At 51.3% G+C, this 26419-nt stretch overlaps 1 long non-coding RNA gene across 1 annotated transcript; it reads left to right on the top strand.

Moving 5' to 3' along the window:
- LOC100624063 lies at positions 1616–25597 on the top strand. The gene is made up of 3 exons (XR_130524.4): positions 1616–1993; positions 13976–14642; positions 24944–25597. It is a non-coding gene; the product is annotated as an uncharacterized LOC100624063 (long non-coding RNA).

The following is a 26419-nucleotide window of genomic DNA, read 5'->3' as shown; positions in this document are numbered from 1 at the left end:
ATATGTGTGCCTACAAATATATACAATATTTATATATATATTATTCATATTTCAAAAATTTTCTGCAAGGCACCTACACCAATAAAAATTTAGAGCTCACTGTTACCCATGAAAAAAAGAAAGGCAGACGGAAGAGAAAAGCCACTCCTTTCTCCTGTATAAAGCCGCATCTCCATTTCTACTTCCTGGCTGAGACCCTAGTTTCCTCCAGTAACTCATGTGATGAATGACCTCACGTTTTAGCTAGGGTTTGAATCAGTCTTCCGGTGTTCCTATCCTGATCCCAAACTAATTAGATGGATCACTGTGGGCAAAGGATGCAATTTCTCCATATTAGTGTTATGACTGGGGGCATTTTAAGTGAGTATTGGAAGGGAAACCCTTTACATAGTGCCCAGAGATGGCAGATAACAGAGAAGAATGCTTTACAGAATCCTCAGCACATAGCGAATGCTCGGGACTGTGTATGTGTGTGTGTGTGTGTGTGTGTGTGTGTTGATTTATTTTGGTTAAGGTTAGACCCTGCCTCCCGAGCACAGAGAGGTGGTCTTATCTTTGTAAGCATCAGCAGGGTTCCTTCTCAACAGGATTGTGGCTCTGAGGTGTTTACAGCACAGGAGATTTGCGTGTCCACTGCTGGCTGGATAGCACGTTGGTAAGGAGATGGGGAAGAGCCAGCACCAGAGCAATAATGATGGTTCACACTTATTGAGCATGGACCACAGACACAGCACTGTTCTGGGTGGTTCTGCACCTATCAACTCCGATCTTACAGCAGCTGTAAGAGGCCAGGTGGCAGGTAGTCCTTCCCCATCTTGCAGACGAGGAGAGAGGGTGCAGAGGCACCCATCCCTTCTGAGATCTGCCTGGGTTACAAAACTCAGGAGGGGCAGGGCAATGAGTTGGAATCTGTGCATCTTCAGTGACTTTAGCGGCTACACCTTCCAATGGCCATACTGCCTCTGCAACTTAAAAGGAGAGAGCTTGGCTTTTCTTGGTGCAAGAAAAGAAAGCTATTAGAAGGGCGATTCTGAAGGGACTTTGGCAACCAACCAAATAGCAACTAACTGCTTACATGCTGGGACCGTAGTGCAGCCTGGGAGACAGGTCACTGGCATAAATCTGCACGGTTATGTGAGTATTAGATCTGGAACTGGAACCCAGGCCTCCTGGGTCTCAATTCTATGCCCTTCTTCTGTGTCTCTCACATTCCTCCAGCAACATAACCCATAGGCTAATGTGCATGATTCATTTCCTGTGTGGTTACATTTTTTAAACATCCATGTTTCCTCAGTCAACCATATCTTTCCATACGGAGTTTAAACTCATATAAACCAAATGAGAACATGACATTATACAGGAGGGAAGGAAGGATTGCTGGATTTTTTTTAAAAAAGCACCCAGTGACTTCGATTAACAGGTATTTATGGGAAAACGCTAGAATCTTTACAAATATCTGAATGCTGAAAACACATTTTAGTGGGCTTACTAAAAGAGAGGGACTTTAATAAAAGCCTTGGGATTCATCCTTACTTTGCTAAAAATGATGAATTCTTGGCTGGTATCTTGTGTAGGGGTGGATGGCGAACCCCTGCGTGACTGGAGTCCTGGCAGAGAAGAGCTCGTGGCATTGCAGGAGCCTGCATCTTAGAGAGACGTGAGGGCTATATGAGCTTGGGGACGAGACAGTTAATGCCTCCCTGTGCGAGCGAGTTATATCATACAGCGCCAGTGCCAGGTCAGCAGTCTGGCTGGAGCTTGGACGTGGCTGAGTGTGCCAAGCAGTGCCAAGCACCCCAGGCAGCTGGGAGAGAGGGGTCTAATTCCAGCCTTCCTTCTGCAGCCCGGAGGATGCTTTGACAACTGCCTTGCGAAAGGAAACTCGGAGCTGTGTTGGTGATTCCCAGACAAGCCATGCTGGAGCAAGGAACTCTCCCGGCTGGGAGCCCACTGCTGCTGTGACAAAGGGAGCCCCGGCTGAGACCCTGCTCAGGTGAGAGGAGGCTGCCAGATGCAGCTGCTGACGGTGTGGTCCTGTCTCTGCCGTTCGTAGGAGCCAAAGTCAGTCTGCTGGGACTAGACGCTGCTATCAGACACATTGATTGCTGAATGCCTTTTGCCTTTGCTTTAATTCCTTTTTAAAAAGCGTGAGCTAGGCTGATGATGCACTTTGCTCAGAAAACCACCTCTCAAATCAGGGAGCCGGTTTCCAGTAGAATCTAGCCGATGGGGAGTTCCAGCACAGGCTCTCAGCTGTCTTAGCTGCGGACCAGAGCTGGATTAGCGTGTCCCCGGAGGCAGTTTCTCCCAGCGGCCCCAGATTAACACAGAGATGGTGGCAGCAGAATATGCCAGGGGGCCCAAGGTGCTGAGTTCTAACTCTGAACCTGTCCTGGGGTTTACCGGGCAACTGTGCAGTCTTAGGAAAAATCATGTAACACCTTGACATGTCAGACCTTCATAGAAAAAGATGATTAAATATTTGCTGAGACAGGTTTGAAATCCTCAGGGTCAAATTGTATCCTGTTTACCTGTGTGCACTAATTAAGCCCTTGGTACAGAATTCGGTGATCAGCATGCCTAAAAATTTCCTATGGACTCACAGTGCTTTGGAACAGAAAACAGAACAACAAAACATGGGTGTAAACGTGAAATGGCCAGAGGGAAGTCAGCTGATAATCTCAGAGAAGGCAGTTAGCCTTTCTGACGATTTGCAAGATGCACAGAGCAAAACTGTGTATTGTGATGATGACATGAGTTGAGACTCATGAACGGCTCTGAGGGTAACATGGGTGCTGAGTCGATGCCATGGCCCAGGTGGCCAGGGCTTTGGGTGACCTGAGATCCCAGTGTTAGGTCCGACTGAGGGAGAGTGAAAGGGAGTCTGCCTGGGTTTGAAGATGAGGACATTTTAGGAGGAGTCCCGGATGAATCCAGCTCACAATGGGCAAAGAGTCTGAAGACCTTGAGTCATACCCACTCTGGGGCCAGTCTCCGAGATGCCTGATCCACTGAGCATCAGGGAGCCAGCAGGAAGGTATGAGCACTGAGCAGGTACCACAGGAAGCATGTACCTTCCTGCTGGCTCCCTGATGCTCTCATCCTCACCTCCCTGTTTTGGCTGGAGCCTCAGCCAACAGCACCCCCCTCCAGCAGCCTGTACCACTTGTATGTGTGGTTTAAGACCAAGCAGAGCTGCAATTTCCTCCAAAAAGCTTTCCAGAGCTCATTCAGGTGTTTCGCTGCTCCTTGCCCTAAAAAAATGTCCTGTGTTGTTTCTATTCCAGAATTGCGTTGTAATGTCCTGCCTCCCCCACCAGTCCATGCTAAGGAGAGCAGGGGCTGTGGCTCTGGCAATCAGTCCACCCAGAGTCCAGCATACGGTAGGGAGACCCTCGTCCAACTGCACCTAGAAAGAAAGAGCGCCCGCCTCTCGGAACGGCTCTGGAGGCTTCCGGGAGTTTCATGGTCCTTCACAGGGCTGGAAGCCAACAACAACAAAATCAGAGAACGAAAGCAGGAAGGCTTCCAGACACCAGGGCAGGGGGCGTCAGGGGGACCGCAGCTCAGAAGGCTGAGGCAGGGACGCTCACCAGGTCTGGGTGCTGACAGCCTCCCTCTGGGCTCCATGGGTGCCAGCCTGGGTGTCCACTAGACTGGACGGGAGACCCCACAGCATGGAGCTAAAGACTGAAACCAGGATGGAATGGTTGGGCAGAGACAGTCAAGCCTCCAGGGGAAATAAGCTGCATTTTTTCAAGTGTTCATTCCAGCATTACTTTGCTCTCATGTGATGCTGCATCGCAACTGGGATGTGGAAAATTTGTACAAAGAAGCCTGCAAGGCTCTGACTTTGTCCCAGAATCTAACCCCAGCCCCCCTGGTGTGGAATGTCAGGCAGCCACCCCTGCCCTGTTGGACCTGGGTGCACAGCAGCCTGACCCCATGCGCCCCTCACGAGGGGAAAAGCACTTGAATGGGTGGACCGGCCCCCTGGCGCCCTCCTGGTGGACTTTGCACAGGGCTCACTAGGAAGGCGAAGTGGGACACGCGGGTGACAAGCGGCGACTCTGAGTCACAATCTATGTTGTGACAAAGATTCTCAGACAGACTGGTTTCAACACGGGCAGATAACCAGGAGGGTGTAAATACGATTTTGCTTCTGCTCCCAGCTGAAACCAGGGGTTCCATGAGGGACAACAGGAAATTGATGGGTATCTACGTCTGTTTTGTTGTTTTTTTTCTACCTCTCAGGTCTGCCTCTTTTAACTTTTTCAGCTGATTTTATTCATAAGCAAACGCTTCCTTTGATTCGGGAAGGATGGTACCTCTGACAGTTCTGATTAGTAAGCTCAGTGATAAAAGAAGACCTCTTTCCCCAGAGTTCAAGCAAAATCCCAGTGACCTTTGTTTGGTTTCATTTGTCTCCTAATCCCATTCCTAAATGTGGCCCTGGGGTCAAGGAAGTACAGGCTTTTGAGGGGCCACTGCTGGGGTCTGGCTTCTCCCCCACCCCCACCCCAAGAAGTACTCATGGATCAATGCATAGTCACATGGGCTCCACGCTTGCAGTCACAGTCTTCCAGGGCAAACAGGAAACCTGGCAATTCGCCGGTTAGCTTCCTTTGTTTTAGGTTTATTAATTTTAGGGGGAGGAGGGGATGTGAAAATATTAGATATCTATTGATTACAACTTAGAGACTAAAGAAGAAGGAAAGATGAAAATAAAAACCATGCATGATCCTCCAATGTATAGATAATACCACTCATGATTCAAGAAATTTCCCCCAAGTAATTTAAAAGTCAGCTGCATAATTTGAGACGTTTGTGTTTTGGAATTCTGACTTTGCCAGTAACCATTCTATCATTTCAATTTTGTCTAAAATATGCTCCACCTGCTATACAGCACATAGAACTCTGCCCAGCATTCTGTGATCATCTATGTGGGAAAATAATCTGAAAGAGAAGAGAGGTATAACTGAATCGCTTCATGGTACAGCCAATGTTATCACAACCCTGTAAATCAACTCCGCTTCAGTAAAGCTTCAAAAATGTAGACTTTCATGGCAGCACGACCTTCCCAAGAAGTGACCTTCACAATCATCTAAATTCTTTGAGCTTTTTCCTATCATCAGTCCCTTCTTCTTGTGGGTGAGGAAACTGAGGTCCAGAGCAGGGATGTCATTTCCCAAGGCTGGTAGCCGCACGAAGGAGAGATTTCAGGTGCTTTGCTTTTTAGGGCCAACCTGGCAGCATATGGAAATCCCCAGGCCAGGGGTCGCAGAGCTACAGCTGGCAGCCTACACCACAGCCACAGCAACACGGGATCCAAACCGCGTCTTGGACCTACAGCGCAGCTCACGGCAACGCCAAATGCTTAACCCACTGAGCGATGCCAGGGATCGAACCTGCGTCCTCATGGATATCAGTAGGGTTTGTTTCCACTGCACCACAACAGGAACTCCCTGATCCTAATTCTTTACCTACTTACTTACCTGAGGTTTTTGCCATCATTTATCTGCAAGAGATACCAAAGCGTTTCTATTTTTTTTTGTGTGTGTGTGTGACCAGAATTGATGGGTAATTACTAAAGAGACGCACGCCTAAGAAGCAAAATTCCCTTCTATTGGTAGACACTGCCCAAAGCTCTAAGGAAGAGAGTCTTTCAGGGCTCTGACTGGCATGGCAGGCAGGAGGTGGTTTCTAAAGGGGGCACCAAAATGAAACTGTCTAAACTTTGTGAAGGTGGGGAATATTCTGAAAACACATCTCCCTCCCTATAGGACAGTGTGAGGGGGTGAAAATTAGAGGTATTGCTCCTGCTCCATGCTTTGATTCAGGGACTCATGTTTATCGTGCACCTGCTCTGCACCAGGCACCATTCTCAGTACTGAGGACAAGCTGTGAAAAGGTAAGGTCTGTGCCCTCAGCTCTCAGCGAAGTCCTAGGCTTCGCAGGGGAAGCTGGGCAGAAAAATGAGACCAAGGAATAAAGGAAGGTGAAAAATACCAGATAGTGATGAGTACTGGGCAGGGGATTAAGGGGAGTTCTGAAGCGCCCCTTGTGGCTCAGTAGGTTACCAACCCGACAGAGTGTGTGTGAGGATTCGGGTTCCATCCCTGGCCTCGCTCAGACTCCTGGCCTAGGAACTTCTCTATGCCACTGGTTCAGCCATAAAAAGAGAAAAAATAAATAAATAAAAATAAGCCCCCTCCCAAAAAAAAGGAAGAAGAGGAAAGTTCTAATGAGGGCTGGAGGGTGGATTTTGGACAAAGTCATCCAGAGAGGTCGTTGAGGATGTAGTCCTGGGTGAGCCAGGGATGAGATGAAGAATCAGGAACAGATGCCACCCAAGCCAAGGGACAGCCAGGGCCAAGGTCCAGGGGTGAGCCATGAGGGGCTCCTGAGAGCAGCCAAAGAGGCTGGCCAGAGTGACTGAGGGTACTATGGGAGGGGCTGTGGTCCAGGAGGAGGTCAGGGAGAGGCAGGGCCAGAAGAATTTTGGGTTTATGACAGGTGAGCTGGGAAGCTTTCTACATGAATTGTGACCAGATGAGTTGATCAGCGCTTTGCAAGATCACACTGGCCTCTGGGGAAGGACGGGTTTTAGGGGTGGGGATGACAGCAGGGAGATGGGTTAGAAGGTTATTAGGAAGACCTGGCAGGAAATGACGAGCCCTGGACTCCGGGTGGGGGGAGTGACCCAGAGATGCCTTTTGGACGGGACAGGGTGGTGAGTGGTGGAGTGTTTAGGGCGAGGGGGTGATGACAGGTCCTCACTATGATTTGACCCCGGGATTGGACCTGACACTGTGCCTCTGTTCCCTCTGTTTCCTACTTTATTCAGAAGGAAAGGTGGGCAAGGGGGAGCAGCTCGGATGCACATACTCCAGCGGCCAGATGGAGAGTCCTCATCACAGGGGCCCCCAAGGTTTCCTCCTCGGTCATCTTGTGAACAAAGTGGGGGGAGGTTCTGCCTCTTTGCACAGGACGGAGGGGGCCCAGGGCTCCTCGGGGCATAGCACCCCAAGGGCAAAGCCTTGGGAGGTCTCAGGGAGGCTGTGAGGGTCTCTGGGGCCGCTGCTGTGGCGTGGAGGTGCTCCTGAGGGCGGCGGCCCTGCCCCACTCTGCAGAGTGACAGGCGTCTGGCCACCTAGGAGCTCCTGCCCTCCTCCTCTGAAGGACCTCAGCCTGGAGGCTACGGTCAGCCCCTCGTCCTCAGACATAGGGTTCCCTGAAACAAGCAGCCCAGGGCACCAGAGTGCTCCATGAGGAAAGGCACAGACATCTGCTACTGAAGAGTTGCTGTCCCCGTCCCAGCGTCAGGCAGGAGCCATTTTTGTGTAACATCGGGGCCCAGAGCGAACTGGCTCAGGAGTGGTTCCAGCAGGGACTGGGGGCTGGCCTGGAAGGGACCCAGGGCCCAAGCCGAGTGCGGGGAGGAAGGCGAAGTTTGGGGGAATGGCTCTAAAATGACAGCACTGAGGGTGGTGGGCTTGGGCCTGAGTTACCACCCCCTCCTGTCCACTGGCCTCCCTTCCGGGACCCGATTTTGTCCTGGAAGCTCCTCCCTCCTCTGGGCTCTGCGCTGCTGTGTCCTAGGAGGCTGCTGTCCTCACACCCAGGCCGGGGGCAGGGGGGAGCCTCTTCCTCCTCTGTATTCCACAAGGGTCTTATTCGCCCACCCGCATCTCACAGTCACATCATCAGAGATGCTAGGACACTCTTTGGAGGGCAGAACACACATCTGCACGCATACCACGCACCACAAAAAGGAAACCCGGCAGGTTGCTTTTACAAGTTGGGCCTTGTGCCACGGCAGTGGGGGTGGGGAGGTGGGGGGGGGACCTCAAGATGAGCCCAGAGCTCTCTGTTGCTGGCCTTCTTCAGAGTCTGGGCGTCTGCTCCAGGAGATGGTTCTTTGTACATACTTTTAACAAAGAAATTCAGAGAACTGAATGCCTTTGTGCAACACTTTGTCATAAAGTCAGCAATTCATTAAAATCAGCATGTGCAACGGCGATATTGATTTCAGCTGCAAGTCCAAAATCAGGACAGGCAGACAAAATATTTTCACCCTTAAACAGGAAATGAGCTCATATGCAAAGAAGCTGTTGGTCATGGCTAACTTGAAGATGCCTTTGGATAAAATCACAACAATTTAATCAATGTTGACACAGAGTGAGAGACATTTTTCTATGTCTGGAAGATCTGTCATGCAACTAATCAAGATTATCAAGTAGTACCATCCATGCTTTGCTTGCTTTAAAATTTCATTTTAAGAGTGACTATTTCAAGCACTAAATAGCTGTAATAGAGTCTTTCATTTTTAAAGTGATGTTTATTTGGCATTTATTTTGTACAATGTACCTCGGTTTTAATTTTTATTATCAACTGCCTATATTAAGTAGAGATCATTTTTACTTCTTTTTGAAATATGAAATCTTGTCACATGATAAGCATTCATAATAAAAATCTTACTCATTATAATATATAATTAACATAATATCTTTTAATATAATCCAGTCACAGAAGAAAGCATTCAGTTTATTATTTTGACCACTCATCATTTAAACATACATAAATACAGTGTTATAATACAGTAAATAAAATAAAAGTGAAGTAAAAGTAAAATGAAATAAAATCAAATAAAATACAATAAAATCTATGATTTCAGGGATATCCTAGAATTCTGAGAATTCCAGTATCTCTTTCCTGCATCCAAAAGATTGATTTACATCTGAGAGGAATTTGGAAGCACTAAAATGTACTCACTCTGCAAAGTGAGGAATTTTTTACAGAACCGAGGACTGAGAGCTGCAGAAGCACAGGTGAGAAAACGATGAACATACCTGAGGTTGATGGTTAGGGAAGAGTATTGAAAGAGTATGTGATTTAAGATGGGTTTTGAAGGACCAATAGGAGTTCCTCAGGCTGTGCAGGAAGAGGACATCTCATCCTGAACAGCCTGCACAAGGAAAAGCTTGAACGGACACATGAAGAGTATGATAGCAGAACCGTAAGAACTAAAAACACAAGCATAAATGTCTGCGCAGTGTAACAAAGCAGAGCCCCAGAGGAGGCTCACGTTAACATATGCAGAAGGGGACAGTGAAGGCGGGCAAAGCCTTTAGAATAGGATTGGAGCCCTATCGTGCTGTTCTCATCTCTGTCTCCCACCCAGCCCCTCCTCTCTCTTATCAGTCCCCCACCCCAGCCCACACCTCCTCCAGGAAGCCCCCTCCCTGGCTGTCCAGCTCCCATGGGCCCTCTTGTCTCTAACACTTCTCCATGATTTTTTTCCCCTGGATGCCCAGACCTGTAGAATTACTGGATCCTGTAAGCAGAAGCTATTGTTGAGAAGCTCTGTGCTAATCCTGCCCCCTGAAGTGTGGTCCTCCAGCCAGCAGCTGCATCACAGGAGCTCATTAGAAGCACAGATTCTCAGGCTCCCCTCCTGACATACTGAGGCAGAGTCCACATCCTAATAAGACCCCCGGGGGTCTGTGGCACTGAGATTAGAGGGGCTCTGGTCTAGCCCTCGCTGTGCTCCATGCCTAGAAGAGGCAGATCCAGGGCCGGGCAGGGTGGGCACCTGCCAGGGAGGTCTGGGGTGGAGGGCTGCTGTCCTGGCACCGTGGTGGCTGCCGAGGGCTCTCAGCCCTGCCCCACCCTGTGGGGTGCTAATGTAGGGCACCCTTTCCTCAAAGATGGATGGAACGGGTCTGCCATGAGCCATGAACAGGCACTTCTTAGCTTCCAGTTGATTCTAAGGTGTAGCCAGGCTGGAACCCCCGTCACAGCATAGAACTTCTCCTCCCCAAGAGCATCGAGGAGGAGGAGGCCGTGCTATCCTGCCAGTCTGGTCCTGCCATCACCCAGGCAGAGGGTATCATTGCCTCAGAGTGTGCCCGACTCTGGGGTCTCGGGAGGGAACCCAGGTCCAGCAAGTAGCTTCCAAAGGGAATCAAGACGGTGACTCTATCAGTGGAGGGACCCGTCCAGGAAGAGCCCTTGGGGATTTTAGAAGTGTTGCCCTACGAACCACATGGCAGAGCCCAGCCCCGCCCCCCAGGGAAGCCCCGGAGGGCTCAGGGCAGCAGCTTTGGAGCTCAAGCTGGGTGCCAGCAGGAGGCGCAGGGCAGAGGCTCGGCGGAGGCTTCTGCTTCTCAGAATCAGGGTTCCTCCTGGGGGCAATAACCCCCCCAGGGCCTGGCCTTGCCTCCCAAGCCTCATTTTTGTCATTCCCAGCCTCAAAATTCGTATTATAATAAGAAAACGTTTCATGCAGTTCTACGCACACACAGCGGAGTCCACGCTGAGACCTCAGAGGCTGCATCTCTAAGGCTGGTTCAGGGCTGTGGGATCAGAAGGCCGGCTTATCACACTCGTTCTTACACAAGTTCCATAGTTTAATAGGGAAAAAAGTGATTTAATGGCTAAGAAAGGATGTCAGCCATCCGAGACCACCAGAAAGGAACGCATCAGTGTGGGAACGCAAGTTCCCCAGAAAGCTTTTGACCATTTTGTGTAGAAAGCCTTTAAATATAATTGCATAATTTTCTTTTTCCTTTTTTTTTAACTTTTCAGGGCCACATCTGCGGCAAATGGAAGTTCCCAGGCCAGGGGCTGAATGGCAGCTGCATCTGCCGGCCTACACCACAGCCACAGCAAGGCCGGATCTGAGCTGTATCTGTGACCTATGCTGCAGCTTGTGGCAATGCCAGATCCTTAACTCCCCTGAGCGAGGCCAGGGATCCAACCCATATCCTCATGGATACTAGGCGGGTTCATTTCCGCTGAACCACAACGGGAACACCTTTCTTCTTAAGAAGAGCGAGGATTACACATTGTTATGTAGTAGAGTGATATTTTCAGGGTTCTGCTGGGAGGTTTTCTGCCATTTTGAATCGTATTAAGCCCCTGCAGCTTTTGAGTTTTCACGGTGTTTCTTAATGTTTTATCTTGTTGATTTTTTCCCTGTCGGCTGTCAGTTCTTATTTCTTCCACTATTGGTGTGTTTCCCTAGAATAACAACAAGGTTTCTCAGTGTGAATATTTTTTTTCTAAGCTGGAGAGAACTAGGGATTCGAAAAATTAAGCTGGATAAAGATATATATATATATATATATATATATATATAATATATAATATGTATATGTCTGTGTGTATTTATACAAATATTTATATAAGTAAAATTTTTATTTCTATAAATCTGTAATTCTATATTTATATTCTATATTAATTCTACATTAAAAATGGGACAAGCTGAAATTCAGTGAAGACTCAGAGCTTAGTGGAGAAAGCTAAGGGAATGGCCTTTAAAACACGGCTCTTTTGCCTTCTGATTCCATCAAGCGAAGAGGTTTTGCCTGATTCTTTTGGGATCGGTGACCATTTTTCCAATCGCTGAGATTGCGCACAGTCTAACTTCCGACTCTTGGAGGTATTGCAGCTGTAACATGAACATTCTACTCTATAAAATGGTGTAGAAGGTAATTGCTGAAATAACGGATTGATCTGCTAATGGGCATTAAGCCCCTTGTCGGGCTGCAGACACTGTGTGGGTCAGCAAAAGGAGCCCGGGAAGGGGCAGGGCGTTCACAGCCCCCCATCCTAGACAACGCCTTGACTCCCCTGAACAAGGCTGTCCAGCACCCAGGTTTTCTGACGGAACTTTTCTGGGTGGTTGAACACTTTCTGCACAAACAAACTGCATCCACTCTTTCTAAGTTCAGTTTCAACCTCGGCCGTAAGGAGACACCCTCTGCCCAGTCCTGTTGGTTACTTCCCTGTTTGGATGATATTTTACGTTTGAAATGTCCATGCATATCCGTGCGAGCAGCAGAGCATGGAGCGGGAGCAGAATCTTCTTTGATGCCCTCTAGATGTCCTTTCGGTTGTTTTCAGCATAAATGTTACACAGTGGATGTTTGGATGCCCTTGCATCTCAGGATTTCTTACTGAGGGAGAGGCTGCCCCCAGGTTGTAAATGAGGTGTGTGTACCCCTCCCATACCAGGGCTCCAGCCACCCTGGGCCTGGGCAGAGAAGAGAGGGCCCCAGGAGACTCGGTCCCTTAGGCACAGAGGCAACAAACTCAAGTAGCCACACAGGTGAGGCTGCCAGCCCAAAGAGGTGACAGGGTAGGGGCAGTGCAGCATGGACTACCTGCTGTCTGGGGCCTGCTGCTGAAGACCCCTCTGGCGACCAGAGATCGCACCTTAACTTGGAGTCCCTGGCTTCAAGAGCCCCATGTACCTAACAGTGTCAGGGGGAAGGAGGGGGCTTGAGGGCCCCCTTTGTCACATCTGCTTGGTGCCATGCACAGAGCATAGGTGTGTCCCACTGGGAAGCCCAGTCCCCAAGTCCAGACTCAGAACTGTTTTCTGAGAGCTGGGCATAGTGCTTAAGCCAAGCACTTAGAAAATATTGCTTAGAACATAAACAAATAAAATCAAATTGAATGGAAGTATCTTTGAGACATGCTTCATCTCTTGTTTTCCTCAAGCCTCACCACTCCCTGCTGTCTTGCGCCAGCCCCAATGCCCACATTAATGCTTCCTCTCTGTCCCCCTACCGGCATCTGCATTTTTAACTGGTATACAAATAGATGCACTTTTTAATCTCCTGTTTGCTCAGGGTTGATGGTCTCACTGGAGATTTAAAGGAAAGGAGCTCATAAGTAAGCAGAAACAAACCAAAAAATGTTATAAATGCCTTCTTGTGGTCTAGCAGAGTGGGGCCTTGGCTGGGGGTGTGGCGTGGCTTCCCTTCCAAGAAAATGCTGAGTCCCCCTCTGTAACTGGTGAACTATGGCATCTGAAGCAAAATTCCCAAAGCATGGATTATAGCACCTGACCTCTGATAGGAACTCCATATATGAAAACTAATTAGGGTCGTCATTAGAATTTTATGGCGATTGTTTTTATTTGAGTAACCGACATCCATGGACCCAAATACATACATAGCCTTAGAAGCACCCAGTGCAGAAATGCTTATATTCATAAACTTACACGTCCTCTCTGCAGAGTGTTTCTTACAGACAGACACAATGGAGGTGGAATTCTAAAGCCCCAATTAAGTGGAAAAGGTCGCTTTCTAGTAACAATAGGGCAGAGCTAAGCAACAACAAAAAAAAGCTACTTAGTTTGGCAACCTTTGTTCCAAGAATCTTCTGAAAAAGCCCCCCTCGGAACCTTCTGAATGGGGCCTGAGCCAGCCTTCTTAATCCCCTGACCGTCTCACATAGGGTTAATTGAATGCTGGGGAGGGGGTGGGACCCCTTTTGTGGCAGGAGCTGGTCACAAAACAAAAACCAATTGCTAGGTTCCAAAGGGTTTCTAGCTCACACTCTGTGCCTTTCCTCTTCCTTCTGGGCCCAGGAGGGGTGCAGAGAAAGTTAAATCTTTCAAACACGCAGAATTTGCTGGAAAAGGTGAAAGTTCCATTTCAAGTTCCAAATTGAATGCAGACTCCCAGCCAGGTGCTCTGGCCCCTCTTTGTCCTGGTGCCACAGAAGCAAGGCTGGCTCCTGCAGCCATGTGGGCGGGGAGGGCCTCCGGCTCCCACCCCACCCCCACCCCAAAACAGCAGGCTGCACATGGTAATTAAACCTCTGGGGCTTGGAGATTTTGGACTCCGGTTTGGAGAAATACTACGCAGAAGACCCACCCCCAACTCCTCCTGCTGGCCTGTGGGAATTTTCTTTAGTTACACTTGGCTTCCCAGGTAAACAAGCTTGAAAAAAAGTCACTGGCGGGAATTAAATTAGCACCTTGGTGTGGCTTGTAATGAAGCAGCTGGCTTAATTAGATGATCATGAAGTTATAACATTGAAAAAACATCAAATTGCAGCTAAAAATGGAGGGTTCGCCTAGCTTTCCTAGGTCCTCTGCAGAACATCTTTATTCAAAAGGATGCTTTCTTAAATTTTAATCCTGTTTTTTGTTTGTTTGTTCGTTTGTTTACAATAGACACATTGGAACCGGGAAAGACTGGGTGATTATTACCTAACACGTGTGCTACAGATACGTCCTGTATCTTCATTTCTCTGGGATTCCTTTCGGCAAATTCTGCGTGATTTTACCTGCCCGGAAAGGTAGTCTGGGGATGAAGCGACGCCCCCGTAAGGCGGGATTTTGAATACCTGGGATGTGAGCAGCACGGTACCAATTCACCTGTTCTGAGACCCGGCCTCTCAGTGTTGGACACAGACAGTGAAACCTCGGGCACGTGACGCGCAGTAACGCGTCCAGGGCCACAGGCAGCACGTGACGGAGCCCAGACTCCTAGGAGCTCGGCAGTGTCCAGAGTTCGCGGCCGTCCCGGACTCCCTGCACAGGCGGCGTGGGAAATGTTCTCGTGGTCCTGAGTCAGCGGCCTCGCCTTCCCTCCAGAGGAAAGCAACACCTTCCTGCCTGTGGTTGGAGGTCTGCCTGCGAGCAGTGAGATGTTGCCCCAGGATCCTTGAGCCTGCAGTTCACCAACAAGCCCTTCCTTTTGGGAATAATCGGGGGTATGTCTGCAGGTGTAGAAAGAAGAAAAGCCCAGTGTACAACTTTAAAGATGTGCCAGGGATGGCCACATAGGTCTCTCTGCAGAGAACTGTATGCGTTCAGGGACACCTGTGGTCTTTGACGGGTAAGACCTGGTCTCCCAGGCTTTCTTTTAAGGGTGGGCGTGGGCACACCAGCCTGCTATCTGTCGGTCCAGTCACCAGGGACACGGAGAGAAGAGGTGGGCATCTCTAACCTGGTGTCTGGCTCCTCACAGTTCCTCCACCAGGGGGCGCATAGCCCGCAGGCTCAGGGCAGCAGGGCGGGAGATCCAGGTTCCCAGCTGGCTTTGCCTCCTCCCCGCAAAGGGACCAACGACCCATGGCCGAGCTGGCCCTCCATTCCTCAGTCACCTCTAAGTCCTCTTCTGGTTTGACAACCCTCTTCTGGTATCTGCCCGAACGATCCTGATAATATTAATAAACAAACTCAGAGCTGGGAAGATCCAGCACGGGGACAGTGCGCTGAAGAGTTTGCCACTGACCTGGGTCCCCATGTAGTTGGAGCAGGTGCACCACTCTTAGGAGGCAGTGACTGGTCCCCAAGGTTCTCTCGTCGTCACCAGCATCCTCACCCTTCCCTGGGCATCCTGAGGTCGGAGGTGGGGAGGGAGGACGAGGAGGAGTGGACAAGGAGGCGAGGGGGCGTTCTTGGTGAGAAGGAGGAGGAAGATGTAGGGGAACCTCGGGGACCGGCTCTCCCTTATCCTCCTGACTCAAAGCACGTTCTGAGTAGACTCCCACGTCAGGGGATGAGGTGAGTTGTTCAGAGAGAGGGATGGGGCTGGGGGAAGGCAGGGAGTTCGGCGCTAGGTTCTTGTTGGCATTTGGTACCAGTAGGAACAATAAAGATGGTGGTGGCTGCAGTGGTTACAGCGGTGGTAACAGGAGTAGCAGCTGGTGGTCGTTGAACGCTGACTGTACTTCTGAGATGCTCTTTATTTACAGGGATTTTTTTAATTTTCACAAGACCTTCGGATGTAGTAAGTGCTTTCATTTTCCCGATTAACAGAGGAGGGGTCTGACATGTAGAGAGGTGAGAAACCTACCCAAGGCACCAGCGGACAGACAGAGCAGCTCCGATAGATCTCTGGGCCTCCTGCCCCCACCTCTCCACCCTGGCTCCTACTACCCCACCCCCGCCCCTACGCCCACCCCTCCGTCCCACCTCCTCCCCTGATCGGTTCTGGCAGAAGTTTCTCTTCTCTGAGCTTATTTTCCTGGAAGCTGAGGTCGACGGGAAGAGACAATGGGTGCATGTGTGTGAAGCAGAGGATGCTGTGACTTCCGATGAGTTCCTTGAGATTGTCTCTCCCACTCTCTAAAAAGCTGCGTTCCTCCCAGGCTTGGAGGTCGTGTCCTCCACGATGACTACCTTTCAACCCACACCCGGACCCAAGAAGCACCCCCCCCACCGCGCCCCCCGCGTCCCACCTGAAATGAGGGGCCGCAGGGAGCTTGGCTGGCGCTCCCCCTGGTGGCGCTCTGCAGAACTGCCCTGCTCCCAGTCTCCGCTCACTGCCTCCACTCAGCCTCTCGACAGATTGAAAGCTTCTTGAAGGCAAGGCTTTTCCGCCCGTGTACCTGTCACAGAATTCTGCTAGAAGCTGGGGCACGTGGGAGTGAACAAGGCATGATGATGTTCTGTAAGCACTTATCATCAAGGGGGACACAGGGCATGCAATCAGGACTAAAACATACATCAGAGAAGTGTCATGGGAGCAGAGAAAGGAGCCTCTTTCTGCCCAGGAGAATTGATCAGGAAAGGCCCCAAGGAAAGAGCTGCATTTGGTTTTGACCTACGGAAGGAGCAGGTTCCTGGGCACATGCTGTGGTGAGGCCACCGGCAGCCTCAGGCAGAGGCAGGAGGGAATGGTAAGGAGAGGGCAGGGGACTTTTCCATCTGATGGGCTCAGTGTTTTTGAAAATTGTCTGTAAGATGCTAAGCCATGCCTGGATCCTTAACAGAAGTCAAGAGCTTTCAAATGTTTTGTTTGTTTATGTTTTTATTTTTTAAAGATGGAAGAAAGCACAAAAACAAAAAATGAAACAGAAGACCCGCAGAGATTAACGCTAACTTTTCTTCTGAACATTTCGACTTACCGTTCGCCTTGCTAACGATCCCGAAGGAAGGCAGTGATGGAGCGGCAGCTAAAAGAGGCATCAGGCTGAACACCAGGGGTCCACACAGGTGTGGTTCGTAGCTCACTAAGTTGATCTTGTACACGACTCGTGCCAAATACAAGTTGGGCCACATGCGCCCGGGAAGCTTTTCCTATTTCAGCGGCTTGGGCAGGCTCTCCTGCAGAGTGGGGCACAGAGAGTCAGCGTGGTAACCACTGGCTGGGCACACAGCAGAGAACAAGAGATGTCCAGCCACATGGTCAGCTGCGGTCTGAACCCTCCTTCCGCACTTGCTGGTGGCTGTCTTGTGAACCCCTTCATCCAGTCACGGGACACCTTTCTGCTGCGCCCCTCAAGCCGTGTCACCAGGTGAAAGCCACCCCCTGCCTGGGTGGATCCTCTCTGGGTGGGCATGCGGGACCCTCAGAGTTCCCTTTGTGCCCTGAAGGTGTCACGAAGGAGGTCGACAGGGGCTCAGACTGACCGGAAGCCCAGGACCATTCCTGACCCCCCCAGGTCTCAGGCCTTGCATGGAGGAAACCTCCACTCAGAAGTCGGGGTAACCCTTGTGACCGTCCCGGGGCACACTTGACCAGCCCCACCGGTCCCCCACCCTGCTTCCTCCCTCTTACTAATAGGCAGGAATTGGGCAACAGCTTTGCCATCAGACATTCCAGAACCAATGTTTGATCTTGTTTGGGAAGTTAGTTGTCCTGGCAGAGGGGGTACTGAGGACTCTGTCTCCTGAGTGGCCCAGCTTTCTGGGAAGCCTGCTGTCACCAAAGGACACTTGCGGAGGACAGCTGTATTCCTTCCACTGGCAGCGTGGAGACTGTAACCTGCGGTCCAATGGACGGCTTTGCAGGACGCCGGCACCAGGGCCAGGCTAGCCAGAGCGGCTCCTTGCATAGAGCCTTGGGAGCACCCGCTGCTCAAAGATCCTGAGACTGCTCCTTTCATTTGCCAGAAAAGCCTGCTCCCTGGAGTGGCCATCCTGTGCTGGCTGAAGGGTTGGTCCTGGCCAGGCTGCAGGTCTTTGACATTCTTAGCCAGGCCAGGGGAAAGCACAGGGAGCCACATGGTATCCTAGGGAGGCTGTGCACACAGCCTGGGACTTCCCACCTACCTCCCGCAGCACCACCAGCCTTGAGCAAAGGAGAGGAGGCCCAGTGATCTTCCTCCAGTTCCTTTGCAGGGGAGACTGGCCACCCAAGCCTCAGCTAAGTGTGAGCTCAAGACACGGCGTCTCCCACCCAACCACATCCTCCCAGGCTTCTGCGTGGCCCAGTTCCAGGCCTGTGGTCCAGTGGTGATTTCATAGCACAGGTACCTGGCTGGCCTCCTCTTCGCAGGGCGAAGAGGCCCTTCGGGGGACCCCGTGCTCCTTCCCCTTCACAAGCACTCAGCAGTTACTGGATGAACTCGGGGGGCCTGTGCTCCCAGGAACGTACGTTTCCACTTCTGGACCAATGCCCTCGTTTATTCCCCACCCCACCTGGCCTGAAGACAACCTCTTCCCAGCCAGCCCTGCTTCGAGGAAAACTAACAGCAATGGCATCCCAGACCCCCTTGATACTGGGTTTTACTCCTTGGTATGAATGCGTTTGAGATGCCATGTGCCGTCGGAGAGAACTTACAATTTCCTGCTAAGATCCGGTTGTTCCTGCAAACCGAGTGTCCTCCTGTGAGGCTTTGCCCTTGTCCCCTCCTGCCAGGAAACGCTCTTCCCCAGACAGACGTCTGCCTCACCCCTGCCTCCGCTCAACGGCCCTGACCGCACAGGCCTCCTGGGCACTTGTTTAAAATAGTATCTCGTGCCTCCCTCCACCCCGCTTCCCCCGTGATTTTTATCTGCGGCCCTGACCTGACTCACGATGTACTAGCTCCTTGTTTGGTTAGAGTCTGTTTCCCCCATTTAGACTGTAAGCTCCCTGAAGGCAGGTACACTTGCTTGTTCGTTTTACCTGCCACTAAATCCCCAGCGCCTGGAACATATCTAACCTGCACAAGTTGAGTATCTGTTGACTAAATAAATAGGTAAATGGTGAATCAAAAGCTCCAGCAAGGAGTTTATCTTGCTGGTGACACGGGGTCCGTAGTCACAGTGCCCCTTGCAGGGCACAGCTGCTGCCTGGCCCCAGGGATGGGCAGACTGGCGCCTTGGAGACTTGTTTCTTCCCGGAGGATAGGAGCAAGCAGGGCAGCGGCTCCAACGTGGGGCAAAGCCTGCTGCTTCTGTCCTAAGGGATGCCCAGGGGCCAGGCGGGATGAACGTGGCTTCCCCTCCCGCCTCATCCATGTCTGCAAGGGGGGCTTCATCTGGGTCCTCTCAGCTTTCTGAAATTTGGATTTGCTCATCTGAAGAATTAAAACAAGGAAGATTATCTTGCTGGGTTTCTGTGGATGCTCGATAAATGGCTGGCTCCTCAGAAATGAAACTCGCCTCCCAGGGCGCCATAGGCCCTTCTGACCCGAGGCCCGGTGGTGTGCAGGGAGCGGAGTCGTCTTCTCCTAAAGCCGCAGCGGCAGAAAGCGTGGCCGTGCAGGGGATCTGTCCCGGGTTGCTCCTCCCTCTGACGTTCCTCGGGCCTCTGGAGGGAAGGCAGCAGGTTCTGGGCAGGGTCCAGCCTCGCCACTGTCAGGCCCCGTGCGCTCTGCCCGCCCCGCCTCCGTTTCTCGCCGGGAACGTGGAGACGGAGTCAGGACCTGGTGGGGAAGTGTTCAGACCATGAAAGGGACTCTGGAGTCCCAGGGGGACAGCGATTGTGAAAGCTGTCAGAGTCCGAGCTTCTGTGTCCCCTCTGGCTGTCAGCCAACGCCGCTCTCACCATCTCCCCGCGCCCCACCCTGGGCAACGTGGGGCAATTGCCACGCGCTGCAGATCCCCGTCCAGGGCCCGCAGGCCAGGCACCGAAGGACCACCGCCCCGTGACTGGGGAAGTCACTTTACGTGGGAGGTAAATATTCAATTATCCAAGGCCAGTACGCGAACTTAACTGCATCCCGTCTCCTCAAGACACTATTTTTTTTTTTTTTTAAAGGAGGAGAAATTATTTCTTTGATCTTAAATTGGATAAACGTTCTTCGGATGAACCCAGCAGGAGTCTGAACAGGAACAGTGACCGCTGGGGACTTGGCAGGGCTCTGGCCTCTGGGGCGGGCGTGTCCCAGGCCAGGTGGCGCCTCCTTCTGGGCCTTTTTCCTCGGTGGCAGCCGGCTGGGAAGGGCGAGTGAACGCACAGCTGGGCCACCGCGGAGGTGACGGCTTCGCTCTGATTGGTTCACAGGCAGCTTCCGGGGGAGGGGCTTCGTTTCCGCCCAGCCTGTACCGCCCCAAGTCGCATCTGAGAGTCTGGGAGCAGATGTGTGCAGTTGGGGAAACACAGTGGAGCCAGAACCTTTCCACTGTAAATCCCGCCCATATGCTCCAGGGCCGCCTGCAGTGTCCGCAGGGCCTCCTCTCAAATGTCCAAGTCCCCTCTGCGGGGATCTACAGAACAGATGTTACCCTGGCTCCTGTGACATTAATTTATGAACTTCACATATGCTGAGTTATGGACCCCGCGCTGTTGCATTCACTTTGCTGTACGTTCCAGAAGCACATTTTTACGGTTCTGTAGAAAGTCTGTGCTGTTCTGCTCTCGATTTCTGCGAAATGCTGACTTCTGTCCTTACTGGCGTTTAGTCTGGCCCTAGAAGGTCGCAGGTGGACGAGGAATCCTAGCAGCTCCCACACCTCCCGCCTAGAGGCAGTGAGAGGCTTAGAGAGAGGAAGCCTTTCCCGAATTTGCCAGATCCATGCACCAGCTGGAGGCTCAAACCTCTGTCTGCTCCAACTTCTCATCAATCTGGGCTCTTTACCTTTAAAAATCTAAGACCATGATATCAGCGCTTTTACAGACAACATATTTAAAAACAAAATGTTTCAGCAATTTTATTTTATTTTTTAAGGACTCTGTTCTTTGAGTGCACTTTTACATTCACAGCAAAATTGAGGAGGGGGTGCGGAGATTTCTGTTCACGCCCGACCTCATACATCAATATCCTCTCCGGAGTGGGGGCTTTGTCACAACTCACGGACCTGCATTAATACGGCACTGACTCCCAAAGCCCTCCGTTTACACTGGGGATCGCTCTTGGGGCTGCACATCCCATAGGTTTGGGCAAATGTCTGATGACATGACTCCACCACAATAATGTCACAGAGTGATTTCAGTGCCCTAGCAAACGCTTGTGCCCTGTCAATTCATTCTGAACCCCCAACCTCTGGCAAACACTGAACTTACTGTGTTCATGGTTTTTTCTTGTTTTTGAGGCTCCATTGTTAGCCCAAGACATTATATGCATAAAGAGTTATATGGCGTTATATGGCAGCGTAGGGATCAGGTCTGGCCAGCTGTCCACCTTCGGGACAGAAGCAGTTTGGAAAAGTCTTCAAAAAAAATAAAATAAAAATAAATGGAGTTCCCATCGTGGCGCAGTGGTTAACGAATTCGACTAGGAACCATGAGGTTGCGGGTTCGGTCCCTGCCCTTGCTCAGTGGGTTAACAATCCGGCATTGCCGTGAGCTGTGGTGTAGGTTGCAGACGCAGCTCGGATCCTGCATTGCTGTGGCTCTGGCATAGGCTGGTGGCTACAGCTCCGATTCGACCCCTAGCCTGGGAACCTCCATATGCCGTGGGAGCGGCCCAAGAAATAGCAAAAAGACAAAAGAGAAAAGAAAAGAAAAGAAAAGTCTTGGCACCTGTAAGTATCCAGAGGCTGCCTGTCTCCATGGAGGTGTGGCTCCACCCCTGCTCTGAGGACCGCTGCCCTCCTGGATGCTGTGGAGTGTCCTTCCCTGACACCCTCTCCACACCTTGGCACGTGCCTATGGCAGTCACTGGTATCCAGATTTCTGCCCAGGTTTCTGGGTTCTTTCAGCCCTGTCTGGGTCCACCTTCTCCAAGGGCACCTGGTCGTCTTGGTGACTGCTTTCCCCAGCACAGGGGACATTGGCTAGGTTACAGTGAGTACTCCATGGCTAAATCTTCAAAGAAGGAACCACTGCTGTATTTCCTTCAGTCTTTCTATTGTGTTACAGTTTCTGTCTCAGAGCTTTGAGGTCTTATCTCAGGGTTTCCTGCCCTTTGGGGTACAGAGCCATCACCTATGGAAAGTCATTCCCTGTTTTCAGCCACAGGGCTCTGAGTCAGCGTGTCCCAGTGGCCAGGAGTCTGCATCTAGTGCCAGGGGGGCCCTGGGCTGCTGCAGGCAGCACTGCCTTGTGGAAGACCCCATGAGGCTGAGTGCTTTGGGGACGGGTGGTGTTGTCCCCTTATCTGCAACTGATGGCTCCAGGCGTGCCTGTGCCTTGTGGGGACATGCTTGCTGTTTTGTGGCATGATGGCTCACAGGACAGTGTCCTCAGACTGAGCTCCATTTCCCACCCTGCTCCTCATGGACTAAGTGAACTTGAGCAAGTTGCCTCCCTGCTCTGAGCCTGATGGCTCATCCTGGAATGAGGACACTCAAATATGGGATGGTCCCTTTCTGTCTTAATAGCCTGGGAGATTAGGGGTCCGGGAAATGTCCAGGCTGGTGGCTACAGCTGTGTGCCCCCCTTCCCAGGCTCCCAGGAAGACTTGCTGAAGGAGGCTGGGGTTGCGCTATCTGCTGTGCTGGTAGCTGTCCTGAGGGAACCTGCCCTGCCTCCCAGCCACCACCACACCTTCTCGAGGCCACTCACCCTACCCATCTGGGATGGGGTGCTCCCCTCGCATCACTGAGAAGCAGACCCCCCCCTCCCACCTCTGCTCCCACTGAGCCTTTGCCTTGTGCTCTTGGGCTGTTTCACATCAGCTGGTGTTACAGCTCCATTCCAGACCAAGAGTTAAGACACTCAGAACTCAATGGCTCTGCCACTGTGAGCCTGTGACTGGCGGGTCCGTTTATCCAACTTTGGTTTCCTTGTACACAGTGTGGGGTTTGTGTGCTTTCCTGATTCTCAGCCTGCAGCCCCAGTCAGGGTTTCTTTGTGCCAAATGCTTATAACTAGATTGTAATCTCAGAGATTCTGCCTCAAGGAGTTGGGAGCAAGTTCCAGATGAAAGAAATTTGGGGCAAAACAGCTGTAGAGGGGATGCTGAAGGCTCGGGAGGCTCTCAGTCATAGTGTTTCCCTAACCAACCCTTGCCCCAAAGATGCTCCCCTGACAGCAGAAGAGCAGCCTGTTCCCGGGGCAGTGCTCCCACCCTTGTGTGTTGGTTGTGAGATGCAGAGTCTGCTGTCATGAGGTCCTTTCCCCCGGGAGGCTTCAGATGCATATGGATCATAGGTAACAGGTGAGATGGTGGTTTCTGCTGTGACGCGTGGGTTAGGAATCCAACTGCAGCGGCTCAGGCACAGGTTCGATCCCAGGCCTGACACAGGTCATAGCTGTGGCTCAGATTTGATCCCTGGCCAGGGAACATCCATGTGCTACAGAGGCAGCCCTTAAATAAATACATGAATGAGACCAAATCAATCATTCAAAATGCCGTTGGGGGCAGCACAGAGGTGGCCCATGTGTGCCAAACACCTGCAGAGCTGGAACCAGGTGTTCAGGGCTGGGCCTAAATCAGCTGAGGGCTTTCCTTGAACTTAGAAGGATGCCCTGGAGCCGAACAGCCCTGGAGTTAAGGGCACCTGAGCAATGCCTCCTGATCTCAGGAGAAGCCTGGAGTCAGGTGAGGGTCCAGGCTTTTTCGTCCCACAAACGACCTAGGGGGAAAGTCACCATGTATTATATTATTATCCTTTGATATATATGCTTATGACATTCTTGCAATATTATGGATTTTTATTATTATTTTATAACAACAGTCATTTTAATAGGCACAGTCTTTTGAGCATTTGCTGTGTGCCAAACACGCAAAAACACGTCCCACGCATTATCTCATGAGCACATGTTGAAGTCATTCTTATTCCCTTTACTTCACGTACAAGGCAGGTAAGACCTGACCCTCTGAGCAGCTTGGCCCAGATGGTGGAGCTGGGACCTTATGCCTGGGGGTGGCCTGGCTCAAGGAATCCGCTCTAATCACCGTGTCACATGGGCCTCTGGGACTGCAGAGGGAAGAAACCATGGTGAGGCCTGGCAACTTCTCTTTTGCAAACACCCTGAGCACTTTTCTGTGTACAGTGGTTGAGGTTGCACCTGTGAGGTGCATTTTGGGGAAGGTATGGTTTTGGCTTCTGGGAGATTGGTGGTCCTTTAGAATTAAAAAAAAAAAAAAAAAAAAGAACAACAACATAAAACAAATTAGAAAAATGATGGCTGCCTGAGTCATCTAACTGAAAGTGAGCAGGCTGAGCTTCTTGGAGGGGCTGATGCCCCACTCTTTGGGTTAGAAGACATTATTGCTTTACTTAACATACTTCTGCAAGAGGCACTGCCATGGCAATGATGCTTTGTGCCAGCAGCTCTGACTGTGCATGCAGCCTTCTCTTGGATGAGGCACCACCACGCCTGTTGTGTAGACAGCAGCCCAAGGTGCTGGAAGGTCCGTGCTTTTGCCAAGGCCCTGACAACTGGCACATCCACGTGAGAAGCCCAGTCCGTCATTCCCAAGCATGTGCCTTTGCCCTTCACCAGCTGATCTGGCCACGTGGTCTGTCGAAGGCTTGAGCGAGTTCTGCTCAATCAGGTGGGGAAGGACAGAGACCCCCTGTGGAAGGGAGGGGGCTGCATGGTCTGGCTCAGTCTCCAGTCCTGCACACTCTGTCTTCTGCTTCGGAAAGAGGCGGCCCACCCTGGAGGCTCAGGCTGCTTGGTTTCAGGCCAGGAAACCAACGATGCCAGGCTCTGTCTCCGCAGGGGGCAGAAGCTAAAGCAGCGTGGACTCACCCCTTCCCTTGCTAGACGCTGTGCCTGGTGTTTCTGCCACTACTTCACATAAACTTTCCCCTCCTGCAATAGAAATTCTAAGGTCCCTGGTACAGCTTTGGAGATGAGCCCCCTGAGAAGAAGGGTCCAAGGTCACGCAGTGAGTGACAAAACAGGGCCTCAAAGCCGAGCTTCTCATGCCAAGCCCGGTGCCATATCACATTTTTCCTTCTCTGTTTTGAGGGCTTCTGTGGGTCCATTCAGCTCTGAGCACCAGGGAATGACATGATGAAACGTGACCCTCGCTGGCCCCGCAGCTGTCCTACGCTTTCCCCCAAGGTCCATGTTGTACAGTGGGGGTGGATTTGTGTGAAGGTGAATAGGGCAGGGTATAACTCACTCTCTCTCATCCACAGATCCATGCTCCAGACGCAAAGGGATGCTGGATAATTCTGCAATGCTATAGGTGTACTTAAAAAGCATGAAAAATGTCTGTTTCCAGGTGGCCGAGAAGAAAGGGAAGCTAGAGCATAAATAGAGGTTGAAACCAAGCAGCTGTGAAGTTATCGAGACCAGAAAGACATCTTTAGGGCTGGGAAACTGACCGCTGCCTGAGGATGCCTGGGGAGCTTGTGGATGCTGTGTGCCATGAGGATCAGGGGAGCAGCTTTACAAACCCAGGAACAGGGAGGGAGCTACCATGACTGTGTAGAGACTCGCCTTGCTTGGCCCTCCAGGAACGCAGAGCAATAACTGATGCCGGCTCTGGACCCCAGGTGTACCTCTTGTGTGAAGCCTCAGTTCACACCGTCTGCACTCTGGAAATTTTGAGCAGGAATTGAATATAAAGGTTGATCTATATCCAACTGCAACCCCCAAGACCCCAGCCCAGGGCAGGTGCCTGCACAACTCAGGGTGTTTCTGGGACAGAGAAGGATAATCCCCAAGTTCTCACCTGTGAGAACTTGCCACCTTGAGGCTGAACAGACTCGATAAAAGAAGAATTCACATCTGAGGACCTACAGATGAAGGAAACATCAAAATGCACCTTTGATCATGAAGACACAATATAAAGGGGAAAACAAAGGCACATAGGCCACATTACAACTACAGGGCTTAAAAAAATGTCGTGGAAGGAAAAATAGAGTCACTGAAAGAAAATGAGTGGGTTGGACAGAATGTCTCCTGGTCTCTGTTGTGTTTGTCCCGCCACAGTAATGTCCCAGGAGTGGGGACAGGTCGCGGTGGAACTTGAACCTTAACCACTTCACACAGCGCCCGGGACTGGGCACCTGCTGAGTGGATGGGTGTCCATGTGAGTGTCCGCTGTGATCTGCTACTTCCAGACTCTTTGGATGTGGACAGTGGTCCCTGCCAGGCCGTTTCCTTCCCAGCCAGGCATCAAAGGCCTCAGCTTCAGGTGTGAGGGGACCATGTGCGGAGCTGGAGGAGGGGGCGGGACAGCAGGCCTCAAGGGGGACAGTGACCGGCCTCTCCGGTGTTCCCTCCAAAGGGAAGGGCGCAGCCCCGCACATGGATTTCTTGACTGTGCTGGGGGAAACAACAGAGGGCTCCCCCCCGGCCTGGGGCCCATGTGCCAGCCCCCCTCTCCTCCGGGTCCTGCACGCCATTCATCGTGTTCCCTCATCTGCGCTAACGAGGACCTCTGAAAAATGGCTGCTATGGTCATGATCTATGGAACTTGCTGTAGAGAGCAATTAAATACGGTTAACGGCCGGCTTCCACGAACACATTAAAAGGCCTACAGGCTGCGATTTATGAAGGCAGTTGTGCTGCCTCATTTGTATCCAGTGCATGTCTGGTTTCTGCTCAGGAGGTCCGGCCCAGGAGGGACCACCCTCCAGGCTTCCTCCAGCATCACTCCCGTCACC

The sequence above is a fragment of the Sus scrofa genome, chromosome 3 (assembly GCF_000003025.6).
Source record: "Sus scrofa isolate TJ Tabasco breed Duroc chromosome 3, Sscrofa11.1, whole genome shotgun sequence".
Classification (NCBI taxonomy): Eukaryota; Metazoa; Chordata; class Mammalia; order Artiodactyla; family Suidae; genus Sus; species Sus scrofa.
Note: the sequence above shows the minus strand (reverse complement) of the source record. Positions and strands in the feature narration are given on the sequence as shown.